At 43.5% G+C, this 19,022-nt stretch overlaps 1 protein-coding gene across 3 annotated transcripts in view; it reads right to left on the bottom strand.

The window, feature by feature from the left end:
* Window positions 1–19,022, bottom strand: part of SPO11 (SPO11 initiator of meiotic double strand breaks) — a 326,125-nt gene that overhangs the window by 120,656 nt on the left and 186,447 nt on the right. The window contains exons 4-5 of one of the 3 annotated variants that reach the window (XR_011101799.1): window positions 6,415–6,544; window positions 199–472 (exon numbers count right to left, since the gene is read on the bottom strand). The gene's annotated coding sequence lies outside the window, so the exon portion shown is untranslated. Of the gene's footprint in view, window positions 1–198; window positions 473–6,414; window positions 6,545–10,408; window positions 10,945–19,022 lie in introns of those variants that run through there. The other 2 variants (XR_011101798.1, XR_011101801.1) reach the window with 2 other exon arrangements.

The raw sequence follows: 19,022 nt of genomic DNA, 5'->3' as shown, positions 1-19,022 counted from the left end.
GATTCCCTCATGTTAACAGAAAAAGCAACTCCTGCAGCTGCAGCCTTGGCCACTCCCCTGTTACAGCAGAGACCAAGCACAGCCCTGATTGCCTTAACACCGTGATGTAAAATGGGTAAAACAAACCAACCGCTCGGAGATACTGAGACCTCATCTACGTTTGCCCCTGGAGTAAAATAAAAGCATCAGTGCTCTGACCTTCCTCCCACGTGAGCTTGTTTCTTTACGCTCCAGAATTAAGCCGCTGAACAAGGGGTCCCTGGCGCACGCAGACATTGACAGCGTTGGAAGGGGTTCAGGAGAGCTCTGGACCTGGGCCGAGGAGCAGTGAGAACCAGCGGTGCCGACCTCTTCCAGGGCAGATTCTGAAAAGAGCTGGCTGGAGCCCAAGCAAGAGAAGAAAGGCAGATGTGCCCTGGCCTCCCTGACACTCTGGGTCTTCCCACAGTCTGGGGGTTACATTCGCTCCCACCTGAAAGCAAAACAGCCTTAAAAGTGAGCGTGCGAGTGTGCTAATCTCTTAGGACAGCACATGCATAAAAGCAAGTGTTTATATAAATGATACCCCTCACGTCAGGCTGAATTTAATCATCAAAGGAGAAAAAGCACATTTTGTTTGGTCTTTTACTAGTCAAAAATGGCTGGTATTTAATAAGCCCTGGAGCCAGATCTCAGTAGGACAGGCTTTTTATGGGCCAGAGGCACCTACCGTCCCGTCCCTCTCCACACACAGCCACTGACCTGTGTCCAGCTGATTTGAATTTACTTCCTAAATCTGATGCTTCTCCCAGTTAGATCAAAAAAAAAAAGGAGAGAGACAGAGACATGGCATTTCTAGACCACAGTTCTTGGTGTCACTACACATTACTGATAATTTAGGAATGCTACAGAACATCTCAAGTTTAAAGTACTTTCATGGTTCCAATGGAGAGCTAAAACAGATGGGGTTTCAGTGTGACCTTTCAACCTACCAAACACTGTTGACCCAGATTATAGTTCAACAAAGCTGCTCTCGGATTCATGTTACATTTTGGGAGAAACACCAGGGTTACAGTGAGAAGGGATGGGCTGCTCGGGGGCAGCTCGGATGGCTGGCTCCGAGAGCTGCTGGCTGGGGCTGGCACCTCTGCCCCGCTCCTCGCCTTTATGCCAAAGGAGGTGCTCAGTGCTCGCAGAGAGCCCCCTGAGCTGTCATAAAATGCTGGGAAAGGAATGCAGGGATGGGAGGAATAACAGCTGGGAGATTTCACTGAGTAATCAAGGAGAGGGTCAAAAATCAGCAAGCAGGGAGGGGTGCTCCAGCCGAAAAGGCGTTTTTTCCAAGCTCAGGCTTCCCGCTAGAAAGCAGGAGCTGTGGACTTGTGGTGGTGTTGAAGATGGGCCAGGTTTTATCGCAGAGGGGGCTGCGTTTCAGCAGAGGGTGAAGAGATTGCTACAGCCCAGGCGGCTCGGCGGCGGGGCCGGCCAGCCCGAACAATGTGCCCACCCAGGCTGGGTCGCGGCGAGCCCAGCTCGGCTGTCTGAGCCCAGCCGGTTGGGAACTGGAGCAGGACCATAAACCGCCCAGCACTGTGGCATCCTATTGAAATGGATGAAGTTCCTGTCAATGTGCTATTATTTTAGACATTACAGCACTAAAAATAGCGCTTGTATTTTTTTAGCAAGCTTGTTGTTTTCAGGAGCTCTGAAAATATAAAGGGTTCCATAAGTGCTAAGAACAAGCTTGTGAAATAGTCTCACTGGAATACAAAACCACTTGAAAATACTGTTTGTTACATTTCCCTATGAACCCAACAATAGACTGCATGGACTGTTTTGCTCAGACACTGAATTTATTTTACTATAAGAAAATATAGGGGAACCCCCCCCCCCCCCAAAACCTAACTAGTTTTTCTCTATTCCAGGCAGCAGCCAGACTCTGGACTCTCACAAAGTGTTTCCGAAATGCTATCACCATGCCAAAAGCTTCTTCCATCTCTTTGTCCGCCAAAATAAAACGTTCCTGCTCCAAACCTCAATTATCTCTGCTTGTAACAACAAAACCAGAAAAACAGCTCTCACGTCCTTCCAGTGGAGATCAGCTGTATGAGAAGGACCGGGCTCATCTTAATCCCGGTAAGACTGACACGTGTCCTAATTGTGAAATCTGTACAGCATTTTTCAGAGCGGCTTTTTGCAACTGCTGCCCACGTCTATCACTGCTTGTTGGAGCCCTGCCGGAGCCTTTGCCCCCTGAGCTGCCAGCACCACAGCCACCGGTGGGGGCAGCTCCAATCCTCCCCGGTCCAGCACGAGGCTGTCAAGTAAAACCTTCGGTACCCGGTGGGGAATTTCCCAACACATCATCCCAGGAGCCCTCGATGCCGAACAAGTAGGAGCTTATCACCGTGTCGCTGTTCTGTAACTGAAATGGGATGATGATGTGCTGGTAGCGGGCCAACATTTTGTGTTGCAACATTTTCCAGATTACAGCAGACGATAAAGGTGCTGCGCTTAATGAGTTTTGTCAACTCAGTTATCGCTTTCGCATCGCACGAAGCAAGTTTGGGGCTAGACTTAGCAGCTCTGCAGCCCCTTTCATCCCAAAATTTCAAAGTGATTTGTCCGCATTAATCACATCTCAAAGCTGCCTTGTGAAATATCTGTTTGGGCTCCGTAAGAGCACTGGGGCTGGCTGCAGCCACCCTGGATGAAGGTGTGGAGGGGTAGTGGCTGCCCAGCGAGCAGCAGCCGGTGTGGCACAACGCTTCCCTGCACTGTGCTCAGCCACCCGAGCTCCATGGGGTGAGGGCACTCCCAGGCACTTTACTGTTACTGTCTGTAACACCGCTGGATGGATTATTCTTCCCAGAATTTAGAACCCTCCTAAACTCTTAGCCCTCTCCATGTCTCCTAGCAGGGAGTTCAAATACAGAGCATGTTAAAAAGATTCTGCTTTTCCTGCCTCTGACTCTGCCTTCTCCTCACTTCCTTTGGTTTGCTGCTTTGTTGGAAGAGGCATCCCCTGCTCACCTTCCTCAAGCTTTGGAGACATCTATCCCTTCTAAGTCCTACCTTTTCAAAACAGAAAGGCCAGACACAGTTGCATTTAAATATCCTATTGCAATATATGTGCCAAACTGCCACTGAAACCAAAACTAAGGGAACATAAAATCCTTGGGGAATGACCCAAAAGGGCTTGCCATCCGGCACGTGCAATGTCAGAAAGCTCTCCTCCCAGCTCCCTCTCTCCTGCCCTGACCAACAGGACCTGCACAGAAATGAGATGTTATGCAGTAAGCAACAAGCCTTTCCCGTTGTGTGATGGGAATTACCGAGGCTGACTCTACCTGCCAGATGTGTTCCTTCTCTAGGCGTACGCTGCCCTGTTGGCAGGGGACGTGAGAGGACGGGGAGAGGCAGAGATTAGCATTCAAAACTAAGTTTTATATTTAGATGACTATGAATACATACATGTACTCTTTCCTCATCTTCTCACACCGCTTATTTTCTGTTTTTAATTACTTTAAAAACTCTAATTTTGAAAGATTATTATTTCTTTAATCAAATTTTTGCCTGCACCCCAAACGCAGGCTTAATGTTACAGCTATGACTGCAAGTCCAAAGGAGACAGATTTTCTGTCCCCACCCATGAAGAACAGTTGATTCATTTAAAACTGTGCCAAGGCCATATGCAAATCTTCCTAATAGGAGCAGCTGCTGGACTCACAGCCCAGGGGATAAACACAAGTTGTGTTCACGCCGCTGCCCCAACTCATGTCCCCAGAATCACATTCAGGTGGATGAAATCGCAGCCGCTGTGAGCTCGCTGCAGCCACGGAGGTAATTGTAAAGGAGAGCTGAAGCCTGTGTACACCGGGGATGCAGCTCAGGCAGCAGGAGTGCAGCCTGTAGAGGAAAATGTGGAGGAAAATGTGCCTGGGCTCTCCTGCAGCAAACTGGCATTGTCCTCGGGCAGCCGTGCCAGTCTGCAGCACATTAGGGTTTGGCCCATGTTTGCTGTTGAGAAAACAACCTTCCATCTGGATTTCATCCTCCTAAACCCCGTGTGTATATTTTATTTGTGTATATTCTGTAACTGACAGAATGTTTTATACAGTTTTAGGATAGGCACTAGGATGATACCTGGGAAAACAGCTCTTTTGTGTTAAATGGAAACGACAGCCTTTCTGCTTTGCTCTTTTGAAGCTTGTCTGACAGATATCTGGATGAACCTAAGTCAGGGAAAGACCAAGTCAGCACTGCTGAAGAGGGGGAGAACCTGGAGGAACTGAAGGTCCCCCTCTCACCATCCTCTCCAGGAGCCCAGCCTCCCTGCTGCTGCCCACCAAATGCCAGGCCACAGGTCTGGCTTCTCACTTTTAAACAGTAACAGAAATCCTCTTAAATCCAAGCTCCTTTGGTGGAAATCAAACATCCCTGCTTAGTGGTAGGATGTCAGGTGGCTGGGACTGACTACGCTTTGTCCCCTAGAAAGCATATAAAATCAAGGCATATCACTACAACTGCTTCTTTTCTGCTTCTTTCTCATCCCCAGTCTTGATCAGCTATCCATGCCTTTTGTTGCCTAAAAACTAGATTTCCATAACATGTTTTGCTGTGGACAGTTTATCCTTTTATTTTTTTTTTTTATAACAGAAACTGCAGCCAGATCAGGCTCCAGTGCCCCCTAATCTGTTGTTTGTTTACATAGCCCATGAAGGAAAGAGTCCAACAGCAGAACGTGTTTGAGAGCATCACACGTAGTACCCGTTTCACATCCCCAGAACATCACACACTGCCTCTCTGGGGAACCCGCACCTCCAGGAGATGGGGTTGCCAATCACAGTCACGGTCCACAGCTTCCCAGATTGGGTCAAACTGCAGTGACCCGGTCTGCATCGAACCTGGAGCTGTTCTGGAAACAGTTTTTCCCTCTAGCTATGAAAAAAAAAAAGAAAGAAAAAAAAAAAAAAAAGAAAAAACCAAGGGAGAGAGATTTTCCTGTGAGTTTTAAGACTCCAGAATTATTTCAAGGAGCAGCATTTCAAACCAATGACGATGTGCCATCTGGTTAGAGTAAGCGTAAGAGTAAGGTTGAATTTCTTGGAAAAGAAACAAACTCCTTTTCAGCTGCAGAGAACCCAAACCAAAACAGAAACATCCCTCCTTTTCTTTTCTCCTTGTGTCATGTAAATTTGTGGAGGAATATTATCAAAGTGAGACACACTGTGTGAAGTCGTGTTATGTATACTGTTCACAATGGATAATTTATTTTGGGTTAATTGCTCCTGTCCAAGACCCATCACTGTCTGAGTCAGATGCTTTTGATTGTGTAATGGTTTGGGAACCTATGTCCGCAGGGCAGAGATCCCCTTTTGGAGCATGTATTTCTCCCTGTACAGCTCTCTCATGTCTTAAGGAGATTAAGGTGGCAGAAGGCTAACAACCCAAAAAGCTCCACTAAGAAATCTGAACATACCAGGTGAAAATATGGTATTCAGCTTAATTCAGTTAATGATCCCAGAAGTGCTACTTGTGTGCTATCAGTGAATGCATCAGGCAGACGACCGTCTGTAGGAGGGCTGTTTTTCACAGAAGGACAATTGACAGAGGAAAAAAAAAACTCGTTCTGAAGCTGTTCTGCATCTGATCAGTGCTTATTGTAGAAACATTGGTGAGAAAGAGGAGGAAGCACGGAGAAGGTAATTCTCACCCCCTAATTTCAGAGCCAGTTCCAGCCAGGACAATGGCTCAGACGCCCCACTCTGGTGTTGCTCTGCAGCTGTCCTGCAGCAGAGGAGCTGTGCACAAACCTCCCCACAGGGTGATCTGCTCCCACAAGGGCTGGCTGCAGCACTTCCCCGCACACTTTACATCACTAAAATACTACAAAGGGATTCCAAATTCTTGCCCAAAGTTGAGGTTGAACTTAACGTTCCACTTTGGGTGCAATTTTCAAACCCCTCAAATGTTTGAGAAGAGAACAAACATTCACACGTGTTTGTTTTTGTTTTTTTCCTTAAAATTCCTTCCTTCCCTTCATTTGAGGACTCTTCTGACCATCACTCCAGACTTCATCTGAGCCTCAGGGCTGCAAAAAGTTTTGCCCAGTTTCAGACTTTGGAATGAGTGTTTTGCTTAGATTTACATTCAACCTCAGAAGATGCAAACCATTTCTACGGCTAATTTAATGAAGGATGATCAGTCAAAGAAATCCTCTTCCCACCTCAAGAAATAAAATTATTTAAATGGAAGAAAACTGTTCCTAATTAATGATGGAATATGAAACATATATAATTCACAATTTTGACACTGGGGAGAAACTGCTGCATTGTTCCAGCAAGATGATCAATGACATCAAAATACGAGTCTCAGAAGCTTGAATTGTTCTAGACTGCAATGGAGAAAAATAAAATGGCTCCACCTACTCACCAGTGAAAAAATGTATCTCCTGAAAAAGTCCACCAACTTTCAGTCATTCTGGGCTTTATGCAATATCTTGTGGCTTTTTCTGGTGCTGTTTTTATGATGTTGACAATCAAATCTCCAAGTGACATCAATACTGGTGGGACAAAAAAGGAAACAAAATGAAACGGTTAGAGCATAGACATTCTGGAAACTCAAAGCAAATAATAAAACACTGGAAAAAATCATAGTAGATCTTAATTAAGAGCCTGCCTTTATTGTAGCAAAGGCAAATCATTAACAGCTTGTGTTTAAATTTCTATCGGTATTTCCTTTCCAAACAGTCAAGGAGCGTAGCTAACAAAATACGCCGTGTGGCCATGCACAAGATAATCATCAGCTTAATTGGACCAAAGTGCTTTAACATCTTCTAGCTCGATACCAACAAAAGTCCACCAAAAAATAGCCACATAATTCACCATCTAAACTTCAGCTCTTCCCTGAGCATGAATCACAGGATCCTATAATTGCTCCCCAGTGGCAAAACCACAAGCATGGAAGCAAATGAACCATGATAAGAGTCTCTCATATTAAAAGCATCATAAAAGCCCAAACACAAAGCCTAGCGAGAAGTGCCCTTCTCCACATGGCACAGCTTTGAGCAGGCTGCGTTCACCCCCCTGGGTGCAGCCTGTGCTCTTCTGCGCACTGGAATTCGGCCGCTTCGTGACAATATTCCAGACATGGAATTAACACTTCTGAAAGCTTTTAGGGATCAAAGGTTGCCCCCTTCGCAAGTTTTTTCATACCGAGGACATGATGAAGCAGTCTGGCTCTAGTTGGAAGAATAGTTCAGATGACACTCGGAGGGGTTGTGGTAAGAGGCGGTGGCTGGGGAGCCGGGACCAAGGTCGGCTTCAGCCTGGCAGCATGGTCCCCCAACGCGGCCACTGCAGAAGAAGCCTCTGCTCTCCATCCACGGGGAACAGGGTCTGCTGCTAACACTCCTCAGGGGTCTTACAGATGGAGCCCCACGTATAGAAAGAGCTCCTGCTTGCCCTGGAGTTAACTTGGGCTACAAACATTATGCGGAGCAATGGGATGCTTGCTAACTGGCACGTAGTCCTCCACCAGAAATGAGCCAGAGTCACAGCTCAGAGGCAACCTGCCTTCCCTGGGGGAACCAAAGGGCAGCACCCGCCTTGGGAGTGACAGAAAGTCAGCCCCTAAGCCATGCAGACAGACAATGATTGTAGTTTAGTTTAGTTTTTGTAGGTGACACATCCAGAGCTAAGGGCAGTGTCTCAGTCCCCGTGACAAAATGGGATTGTTGCTGCTCTGTCGCTGCTGGTGATGGCGAAGAGAGCTGTGCTGCCGCTGGCTCCAGCTGGTGGGGGTGTTACACATCCCATTTCCATCCCTTCACAGTGGGAACCCGGCACTGTATTTGCAAGACCCTAACTGAGCTACCCAAGCTCTGTTTTCAGTGGGCTTTCAGGTGTTTTGAAAACCATTTCGACAACGTGTGCCTAATGCCTTCAGGCACTATCAAAAATGCCGTCTTTCCTGGGGATGGCTGACTAAACAGAAGTTTCAACAATCATGTCATAAATATCTCAAGACAAGCCTGTTGATTCAGTGAAATGTGTGGTTGGCTCCTATTGTAAATGCATTCACAGAAAACCTCACAGTCCGCTGCCACTTGGGATTAGTTGTGAGCAAAAATGAGAAACGTTTGGGGGGTTTTTTAATAACATTTTGATACATTACAAAGTGGCTTTTCTTTTAATTTTATACCACATCGTTTGAGATGACATGAAGCAACATAATTTGTCAAGACAAGATATATAAAAATAAATAAATAAGAAGGGATTAGAAGGAGAGGCGGTTCTGAAAGTTTGTTAGTTGGAAAAGGCTCTAATTTAAATCAGAAATGTCTGGATTAGATTATTCTGACAAGCTAAAAGGAGGCAAAATTGTGCTACACATTTATGAAGCTAAAAGGACATGGAAGGAAAGCGACGTCTTCTGACTGAGCGGGTAGCTCTCCAACCCAGCTGCCTCTGGGTTTGAGTCCAGATCTGATAAAGGCTGGTAGCCCTGAACGAGCCAGGGGTCTACAAAACTTCAGTTCCATGGGTGAGCCAGGCCACGAACCAGACATGTTCAAATCAGTAACCATCAGAGGGCAGAGGACATCAATTTTACGTTTAAGATGATCTTTCTTCTGAATAAAATCCTAGACTTTGGCAGGCAAATCCAGTTATCGACCACTTCTAGGAAAGGGGAAAGTCTTCCCACTCGGCAAACCTCCCCAGCGTGACGTGCAAAGCCCCAGCAGTGACGGGGCAGAGATCCTCCCGACCAAACACAAACCAGCCTCTCTGCAGTCAGCCGGTCAACCAGAAATCAAACTAACCCAAGCAGAGCTTTTAATTCTAGCAAAGAACAAAGCCAAACATTTCCAGCTGCAGAAGGGGAGATCCGGCTTATCTGATAGCTCAGGGAGCACAACCAAAGTGTAAAGTCTCAGGTTCCCAGCTGAGGGCTGCAGAGCAGAGGCTGACCCAGAGCCCTTCACCCCTCTGCTGTACCGGCTGAGATGTTTGGCAGAGTGGTAGGCTAGTATCCTGACCTTTTTTTTCCTGAAACTTTCCTAAATTTCACCATCATGTGTGGAAGTAGCACTGCAACAGATATTTTCCAAGTGCACATTTCTAAAAATCAGCATTTCCCCCGGGAGCCTTTTTTAAAATAAAACGAATTATAATATGGAGCTTGTGGAGCACTTTGAAGAAAAACAGTATTATTAAAACAATACTGTTCTAATTCCAATAATTACTATAATAAAACTAAAAGGATTATATGATTATATTCACATTATGGTATTACCTTATGTCTCAAAGGATCCAGCGTGAATTTCAAAAAGAAATTATTACAAAAGTTCAATCATTTCTTAGCAGCTCTACTAACCCCCTTGGGCTAGGTGTCAAAGGAAAAAAAACTCTTTAACTTTCCAAAGCCGTGAAAGTTTAAAGACCCAGCTTGTCAGAATGACACCCTCCTTACACATGTATAATCTGTGCTTACGGATAAATGGCAGCGGGATCCTGGCACTGGCATTTTAACTAGGTGAATATAAATACCACCACACCAAAAAGCAGCCCTGTGCTGTGCACAAAAGCAAATTTAACCTCTCAGACAGCACATGAGAAAATTTGGTCCTAGCTGTTCTCCCAGTCAGGATTTTTCTTTCTAAGCACTCATGTGAAAATCTTCTGCGCGATCAAGTTCCTGGGTTTTTCTTTACTTCTCAGGCAGAAAGAATAAGTCCCTCTTGCTGATACTTTAATCTCAGTTCTTTAAAATCCAGATAGGGTGAGCATGAGGTTCAGCCTCCTGCTCCATGCCCTTCAGCTCCTGCAATGCCTCGCCTTACAGCTTGCTTACAGATATATTTCAATTGGCAATATTCAAAATTTCCAAATGGAAAATAGCTGCTGGTATGTGAAGATGGCCAAATTGCAGGACAATTTTATTCCCACCAGTCGTTGCCATGCAGTGTGAAATTACAGCTCATATTACTCCATACCATGGCTTGCAGAAATTTGGACCAAAACTTTAAAAATATTAATGTGTATGCAAATGCAGTCTTGCACATAAATCAAGCACACACACTTAATCTGGTGCTTTAGCTTTATGAAATGATAGATCAAAGCAGAACAAATGAGAAGATGGAGCCCAAATTAACACATTAACTGAAACAGAGCACTCTCAGATCCTGGAAACCACGCTCCGTCTGGGTGTCACATATCCGATTACATTCCTCATAACTCAAATGACAGAACAGACTGAGAGAAGCGAGGATGCCTATTCCTACTCATCACCAGCTACTCACAGTAATTTTTTTCAGAGTACTAATAATTATCCTTAAAGAAGAACAATTAAAATCCAGTGTAATTGGAAGTCTGGTTATGATTATGGATGAGTCAAACTGCTTTGGAAAACGAACACAGAACTGTTTGGAGCTCCATTGGTATTTTATTAATCATGTCATTAAAATGGATACATAAAGTGGGTGCAGCTATACAGTGGGATCTTCAAAAGCTCTCACTAGCCGCACTCTGCTCCTGGTAAAGTTGGTAGAAGTTTTATTCCTTGAGTTTAATGGGAGCAGAGTTATGCCAGAACCAAGTGTTTTTTATAACATCCCACCCATCTTGTTCGGAGGCAGCCCTTTCTTTCTGGTGATCCCATAATCCTGAAAGAATCTTCCTGTCCCAACAGCAGCCCTGGGACTGGAGGTGCTACAAGGCCTCGAGCCTGGGGATGTGGGGCAGAAGAGATCTTCCCGTCTTCCTCCCATCTATCAGGATGAGAGCAGCTGGGGCTCTGTGTCACGGAGGGAGGACTCAGCTTGAGCCTGGATGCTGAGCCTGCTGCTGGGGGTAGAGCGCATGAGACTTGGCCTTACGGAGCTGAAGAGTAATGCAGCAATTTGGAGCAGATGGTTAGCATCAGAGAGCTGTTTAAAGAAACAGTGTTGAGAGTAGAGAGCTGAAAAATAACATAACAGGAGATTTATTTGTGGTCGCCAGTTCAGGGCTGTCTAAGAAACATCAGCAGTGGCTGGCACTGTCAATTCATCACGGATAACATGGAACCTTGAACCAAATAGATTTTGGCTTTTTGTTTTGCAAAACCAAAACCTAATCCGATAAGAGTGGGTCTAAACAAAGCAAAACCTCTTACACTGTCCTCCGAGACGGCTCCCTCGGGCACCAGAACTCCAAAGCAGGTTGTTAAGAAAAAACAGGAATGTACCGCAAAATGCAGGACTTCAGGGACAAAGCTTTCCAGTGTTTCGCTTCTGAATCATTTTGTCAACATTGGAAATTTGGACTGAATCATGTTGGAAAAATGGGCAATCATTCATAGAAAGCAAAGGTAAAGAACGAGCAGCGGGAATTAGGTTTAGCTCTCTGCTCTGCCCAGCTCTGAAGAAACCTCTCAGATGCACGCATAACCCGCTGCAGCTAAGCAAGTGATCCCACCAGGCTAGAAGAGGTACACGACTAGCAAAAGCTCTTAACAGCATAAATATCTTGAAAAACATGAGTTTAAAGTAGGTTCTGTCATTTGTTTTTGTTCCAAATTGCACCTACCCAGAATTAAAGCAATCATACAAATCTCTAAAAAGGCAGCAAAAGATCTCAAACTCCAAACAATACACTAAGAAGTGCTGCTAAAATTAAAAGAAGGATTCCCTGAATAAGATGATATAAGATCTTAATTTTCATTCTGTAATTAAAAAAAAAAATCTACTCATAATCCCCTTGAAAAGTGATCCCCTTGGAATGAATTGTCTTAATGCTTTACATCTGAAGGAAGCAAGGTAAGACAGTGCTATACTGCATTTTCTTCTATCTGAGGGAAGCTGGAAATAATCTGGAGAAAAGATTATTTCCAACTTTCCAGCTCTTTTTCTATAATTAACAGGATGTAAGACATAACAAACAGAGGCTGAAGAAAACCACAAACTCTCCATATGGGGTTCAGTTCCTGTTTACTAGTATCCTGTTTACAGCATAGGCTTTGATGGTCAGATAATCAGGCCTCTCATGTTCCCAGAATGACCACACTTATTCTGTACTTATTTAAGACTGGGAAGACTTTTTAATAAAAAAATATGTCGAGGAAACAAAGCAGAGAGAGATTATAACAATATGCATCGCTACGGAAATACCAGACTCATTGTTATAGAATACAAAATTACCAAATACCCTTTTGTGTGAAAATAGCAGGGCGATGTGAATTGTTAGTTCAAATGGAGGCGAGGAACAAAGTCCTTTTCCTCCTGCCACCATCCTTGTCTGTGTCGGGGTCATCTAACGCCCAGGTGGAGGAAGCAGAGATGCCCATTTCCCAGAACGCCATAGCCTGGGGCATGCAGTGTTGCCGGCAGCCAGGGGCTCAGCAGGGGCAGGAGGCAGGTGCTGCTCACCAGCCCTCTCACCTCAGCTCCACGACAAGGATGCAGGAGGAGAACAAGGAGGCTCAGCTGTGGCTGGGCTGCTGCTCTTCGCTCCAGTGTTGTCTTTAACCCAGAAGGCCAGTTCAGATCCGCAAATCACAGATAAATCTGAGTGGCACCAGAGCAAGCAAAACCCAACCATTTTTATACAGGGCAAAATCAATTCCTGCCTTGTCACACGCTGTTCTGTTTTTCTACCCAGAGGTGTAAAGCTTGGTGAAATCTGGTTGCAATGAAGACAGCAGAAAGTGCACGCAGGACTTTTCTGTTTCTACTGTCCTTGCATCTAACGCTGCTTCCCAGGCAGCAATTGCATCCTACCTGGGGGGAACACAACTTTTTGATAGCCATTTATCAAAATGCTGAAAAGCTCAACTTGCACGTTGCCAGGGGCAGCCCCGTGCTGAGCTACAGGAGGAGGACTCAGTCCTGCCAGACTGCAGCAGGATGAGTCTGGGCAGGGGGCTGCATCCCACAGGACACAGGGATGCATTGCCCCCTTGGCACCACTTCCCTGCACCATGGGCTCTGTGCCTGGCTTGAGCATTTATCTGGGACCAAATGAGTCTTATGAAATGACTTCCAAACTGCCTCGATGCATCAGAGGAGAACACAGAACTCCAAAAGACAATTCTTATCTTCTTGGCATGGGAGACTAAAATAAAAGATTCAAAACAGCAGTCTGTAGGGAGAAGGAGCCATAAGGTAATTCTTCAGGGAGCTGGAGAATAAGTGAAGTATTTATTTACTCAAAAATATCTTAAAGACTAAAAAGTTGCTGCCCATGTCTGAGACAGCGAGGGCTTTTTGCTTGTGACTCCAACAAAACGCTACCAGGGGAGTTAGCAGCAGGAATGGCAAAATCCCATGAGCTGCATTTTTGGGGCTTTTTGTGCCCCAGATAATAAAAATTTTGCAATATCAGTTACTCTTGTGATATTCACATGCCCTCAGACACAAAGTTTGTCACTGAAGTCAGTTGCTTTCCAGTTTTGACCTGAACAGGACCCACAGCTGTATGGACACATTCTGAATTTGGGAAAGCCACAGAAATCTGTAGTCAGTGTAACAAGGGATCAGCAAAACTGCTATGATGTCAGCTTCTGTTGCCATCTCCACAGAAAAGCGTATTCCCTTCTTCACAAGGAGTTTTTTCTCCTTTCTTTGGAACAGCCAAATTTTAGAAATTTTATTATATTTGGCACAGGCCAATTTTTCATCATTGTGGGATGTGTTTTTGGTTGCTGTTGTTATGAATTTAACACCATTAATTTCATTGTTAATTTCTTGCAACATTGCTGGTGATGTGTAAAGTGTACAGAATGTACAAAAATAGGAGTTTATTCTTTTTTTTCCACTTGAGAGGAGAGTTCAGGAGTGGAGAGGCCTGCTGTAGAAGACCTTCCTATTTTTATTTCTTCTTTAGAACTTCTGCTATGAGAACAGTGATTTAGAGAAGTTACGCTTAGCAATCAAAATTCTCATTACTTTGTAGCTGTACGTGCTAAGAAAGCTTGCAAGTATTTAAGTAAATAAAATTAAGAATGATTGCTAGATAGTCATTGAGATAACATATTGTATAACAGCTTTTATCTGTAACAGAACCAAGGAATCGTTATAAATAAAACTGCTGAAATTATGCATTGCAAATAAATAAGTTTGTTTATTTAGATTTTGCTTGTAATTCTTTCATAAATACCTTTTCATTTTGCTTTTGAATCTGTTCAGTGTTAGAAATGGTTTGCATTCAAAGCCATGTTGCTATACCAGATTTACTGATGTCATATGCTGACTTTATACGTGGAATTTTTAAGGACAGCTCATCAGCAAGTCAATGGAGTTGCATGATTTACATCACCTGACTGTCTAGCCCCTATATAGCTCTGTCTGCATCAGCTAAAATCAGGTGACACTTATAGGTTGTCATGCTTTCTCCTGACTACAAACACTGATTTTTTTGTTTTCCTTCCCAAAGAACATCGCTCATATCTCACGAAAGAAGAGGAAAGTCCCTGTGACTCACATAGAACCACCTTCGTTAGCACAGTTTGGGAAGGCATCTTGGTCAAGATATGCTTCCTCGGGGAGATGGTCTGCTGGGAAAAGGGCCAACATCTGAAAATTTCTTGGAAAAGATAAAAAACAGATGGAAACTTTTTCAACGCTATTGTTTTTGTATGTAAATTATTTTAGTGCTCCTGAAGAGGATGAGATGAAGAAGTTTAGAACATAGTTAATTAACAGCAGTAATCTTTGTATAGTTTGCACCATAAATATACCTGGCCTCTAACAGAAGAGCAAACAAGCTGTTTGAAGGGGTATCATGGGAGTGAAAGATTTCAATCTCATTTAGCCTGAGGTTTATCTGAAGAACTCCATTTGGCCAAGGTCTCCTCTCAGTCTCCTGATTCATACCAGTATAAATGAGGAAAAAATCTGGCCCAAAAATTTTATCAGGTTTAATATCATCATAATTACAAGCAGCCCATTTCTCTCAGTAATTATACCACAGAGATGGAAGTTTAACCCTATCCTTACTCCAAGGTGTTCCCCTCCTAGGTGATGCCTGTGGCACATTCTTATTCATTCGTGCTTCTGAATGGCTGCACCCCATACTGTGCACAAAATATGACTTTCAGGCACACTATGGACATCCCATTTGGAGCACAGCCCTTCCAGTAGGGATAAGGTGTAATAATTTTTCAGTAACTTAATAAGGCTGGATTCAAACCCATAACTGAGAGGCAGCAAGCTCCATAACCAAATAACATTCCCAAGAGCCATTCAGCCTGCAGGAAAACCATTTCAGTCCGTGCAACTCATTCCTAACCATAAGAAAGTCTTAATCATGTGTTGTTGGTCGGACTCCGCCATCGGCTTAGCGCAGTTTGCCCGATATGTCAGATGCTCACGGATATAAATTTCACCAACTGCTTGGCTCAAGGGAACTCGCTACCTTGTGGAAGGAGCTCAGCACCACATTCATTAGTCAGTCATGGCTCACAAAACCCTAATGAGGTCACTATTGTTCATCAAGGTGAAATGACTCACTTGACACTTCGGCAAAGACAACAACAGATCTAACAGCAGAGTCCTGCCTCCCCACGCGTGTCACAGCCAGATAAAGATGCTTGCTGCTCCACAAACACTGCTGCTGAGACACTTGTTATCAGTCGTTAAGACAAGGCTACGAGCTGTTGTGAAAATATGATTGGCTTCAGAGTGTTTTACTCTCGAGGACTGGAATTAGGCTGAAGATCTCTCTTATTTTTAAAGGATAAACATTTTGATTTTGTTGAGCTGAAGTCTGTAGAATTCATCTTACAAGTTCAGTCATCTGACTGCCACAGGCCGTGAGTTGCTGCCTTTCAGCAGAAAGTGAAGATTCATCATTGTTGTATTATTATTGAACACCCTTTATGTTGATAATAAATCAGTTTAACTACATCTGTCACTGGATGGCTCCAACAATCACGCTATTGCACAAACCCATATACCACCCTCTCTGCAGACTACTGCAATCCGAGCGCTTTGGGAAAACAACTGTCTCCATTTCAGCTTAGTGTGCTATCTGTAGCCTTGAACAATAAAATCCCCTTACCAGGAGCTTCCAGGAAGTACAAAAAACTCACTGATGTTCATTTACTGAGGGGCCAAAAGGCCAGGTCCTCAGCTGAGAAAATCATAATGGAGCCACAATTTTCTCAGTGAAGCTGCTCTCCAAGAAAATCCTTCTCATGGCGCCTTGCTGAGAAGATTTTCATATTCCCTTCAGTTATCAAAGAGCAATAAATATTAAATAGACTTGGTCAATACTTTTAATGTGGTTTCTTTTTGTTGCGGGAATATGTTGCTTTGCCCAAACAGATATAGTTTGGAGGGGTGGGACAGCTTCAGTAGATTTTTTGAATTTCAATTATTCTTCCAAAAACAATGGTTTTGAAATGGTCAGAGAAGCTTTCCTTGGCATTTTCATAACAACAACAACAAGAAAGTTTTGTTTGAAGAAACTATTCATTTTGAAATATAAGTTGACTTATTGCAAAAAAAGAAAAAAAAAAAGAAAAAATCTAAACAAAGTTCAGTGGTTTTCTGATGAGCTATGGGAAAAAGATTTGAAATCTTAAATGGTCTTTAGGTACAATAAACCCATTTTCTTATGAATTCTAGTACTATCTGCATACAGTAGCCGCATACTTATAGATTACTCAATAGGACTACATTTTATAGGGTGTACCAACAAAATAAAATATAGTCTACTAACTATGATAATGCATCAAAACTAATTGTACCAAACCAAAACTCCCTTACTTGAAATCAGTTCTAGAACTTCCATTGAGTCAAGAAGAGTTTGTCTGGACATAACACACCAAGCATTTACTCGGGGCAGACCTTACAGCAAGATCCATCATGAGGAATCAAATCTGATTCTACCCTCACAATCCTATGGCTCCTCCACTACAGCTGAGACTACTTATCCCAGTTTTTGACTCTGAAAAGCCCAAAGAGGAGAGCTCTAACTGTGCTGGGATTATTTCCAGAGCACTGGGGTTACAAATTAAAAAAAAAAAAAAAAAAAAGAAGGGCTCTTTTTCATTGAGAATCCAACTGAGAATGGAAACTGTAAGGGAAGAGGGAGAGACAGAGCCCCCAATCTCTTTCTGAAGTGAGTGGTATTTGAAACTAATCTCAGTCTCTGCTCCTCAGTGGTGTATAAATGGCTCATTCAAGGAGTACCAATATTTCTTTCCAGTAAATTATTAACCCTACTAGGAAATGGTTTACGAAAGAGAAGCAGTCAATCTTAAACCCTCTTCACTCAAATAACAGATCTCTAACACATGCAATCCTGCTCCATTGGTAGAAGCTCTTAAACAATACATAATATCTCCTAGGCAACTGCAGTACTATATGAGAGCTGTTTTATTAGTTTCCTAATTAAATTTCAAACTTCATAGCAGTGACAGATTCTTGGTTATCTCTGCTGCAAAAATTCAGATGGGATGCCAGAGGGAAAGGATGGGGCTGTTCGTCTTATTGCATGCCAAGATTTTGCGCTACCGGTTACACTCGTCAACCTCTATCTAAAGCAGTTAAGAGCTATAAAGAATTCATTAAAAGGGCTGAGATTTATTAGAGGCACCTCAAGCTCATTAAGGATGCTGATGAAATGTGAAGCCCTTGAATCCACACACACCATTTAAGAAGTGCTCAAGTACAGCTTTTATTTTTTCCCCTTTTTCTCCAAAACACTTCACTTTAAAAAAAAAGTTTTTAATGTTTTCTTTGATGAAAATTATTGTTTTCATCTGTCTCTTTTTTCTTTCTTTTATGAATAGTAAGATCACAGCAAGATTTGAATATTTTAGAAAGGGAAAGAGGGGAGGAAGATAAGGAATTTTAAAAGATTTTTAATATGGTTTAAAAAAAAAAAAAAAGCATGGAAAAGAAAAAGGGGAACGAGAGGACTCAAATAGCCACTGCTGTGGAAAAAATAACTTCAATAAACCCAGCTTCCCCCTTGAGGTGAAATAGTGGAATCACTAGAAATAGTGAAAACATGTTTGTTGTTTCCCCCCCCCCCCCGTCTTCTACAGGAATTTCAACCACCCAAAAATTTAGTCACCCTGAAAACTCAGAGGCTTTTGGACAGAATATTATTTTTGCATCTTCAGCTGAATTGTTTCAATTTGCACTTTCTCTGTTAAAACAAAGATTTTTTTGAAGAAAGTAGGCATCTTCTGCAAAACTATTTATCTTGTTGAAACAACATTTACCTGTCCAAATGCTAGATATTGCCTTTCCAAAATGAATGAAAGCAGGGAAGAGGAAACGAGAAACAGAAGGAAGGAAACACAAGAAGAAATGTGGGAAAGCTTCAGCCTGTGAGAGCTGTACGGTAGGTCACAGAGGAGATGCCAGCTGTAGACCTGCCTTTAGCCCATCTCCAAACCCCAGAAGATTCAGCTCACTTCCCCCTGCACATCAGTCATCCCAGTCAGTAGAGGCAGATCAAGCACCAAATGGCTTTTCAAACAAAAAAGCAAACCCAGTTCCCTTCCAAAACAAGTATTGACTGAACTTCGGTCAATAACTACCTCCAAACGTTTGGTGTGAGGTATTTTCTACCAGACCTTACAAGTGAGGTACGTTTGCTTCAGATGGTTTTTCCTCTAGGTATAAAGACTTAGAAGCCAAAGGCACAAGGAGTTTCTGTAGCCAAATGAAAATAATCTTGTACACAAGGCATCCCCCCAGGGAGGGATTATGGCCCAGGTAATAAGAGCAATTCCCTAACGAGCATGCAGGTGAAGAGAGGCAGAGTCACTTGGGGATATCTGACCCAGGTGACTGTCACCCTGCCGCAGCCCAGCTCGCGCAGGCAGTGCTGGCACATGCAGCTATGGAGGTGGGAACGCAAGTGACACAGACTTCTCTGAAGGCCAAGCATTTGCGTTTTCTGTGCGCCTCAGGGTGTAAACGCAGTTGAGAAAGTTAAATGTCACATCTAGATAGAGACTGAAATGTGAAGGTCCCAAAGATTTAGATGTGCTCTCGTTCAGACCACTCATGGGATACAACCAGGCTATACTAAAATACA

The sequence above is a fragment of the Anas acuta genome, chromosome 16 (genome assembly GCF_963932015.1).
Source record: "Anas acuta chromosome 16, bAnaAcu1.1, whole genome shotgun sequence".
Classification (NCBI taxonomy): Eukaryota; Metazoa; Chordata; class Aves; order Anseriformes; family Anatidae; genus Anas; species Anas acuta.
Note: the sequence above shows the minus strand (reverse complement) of the source record. Positions and strands in the feature narration are given on the sequence as shown.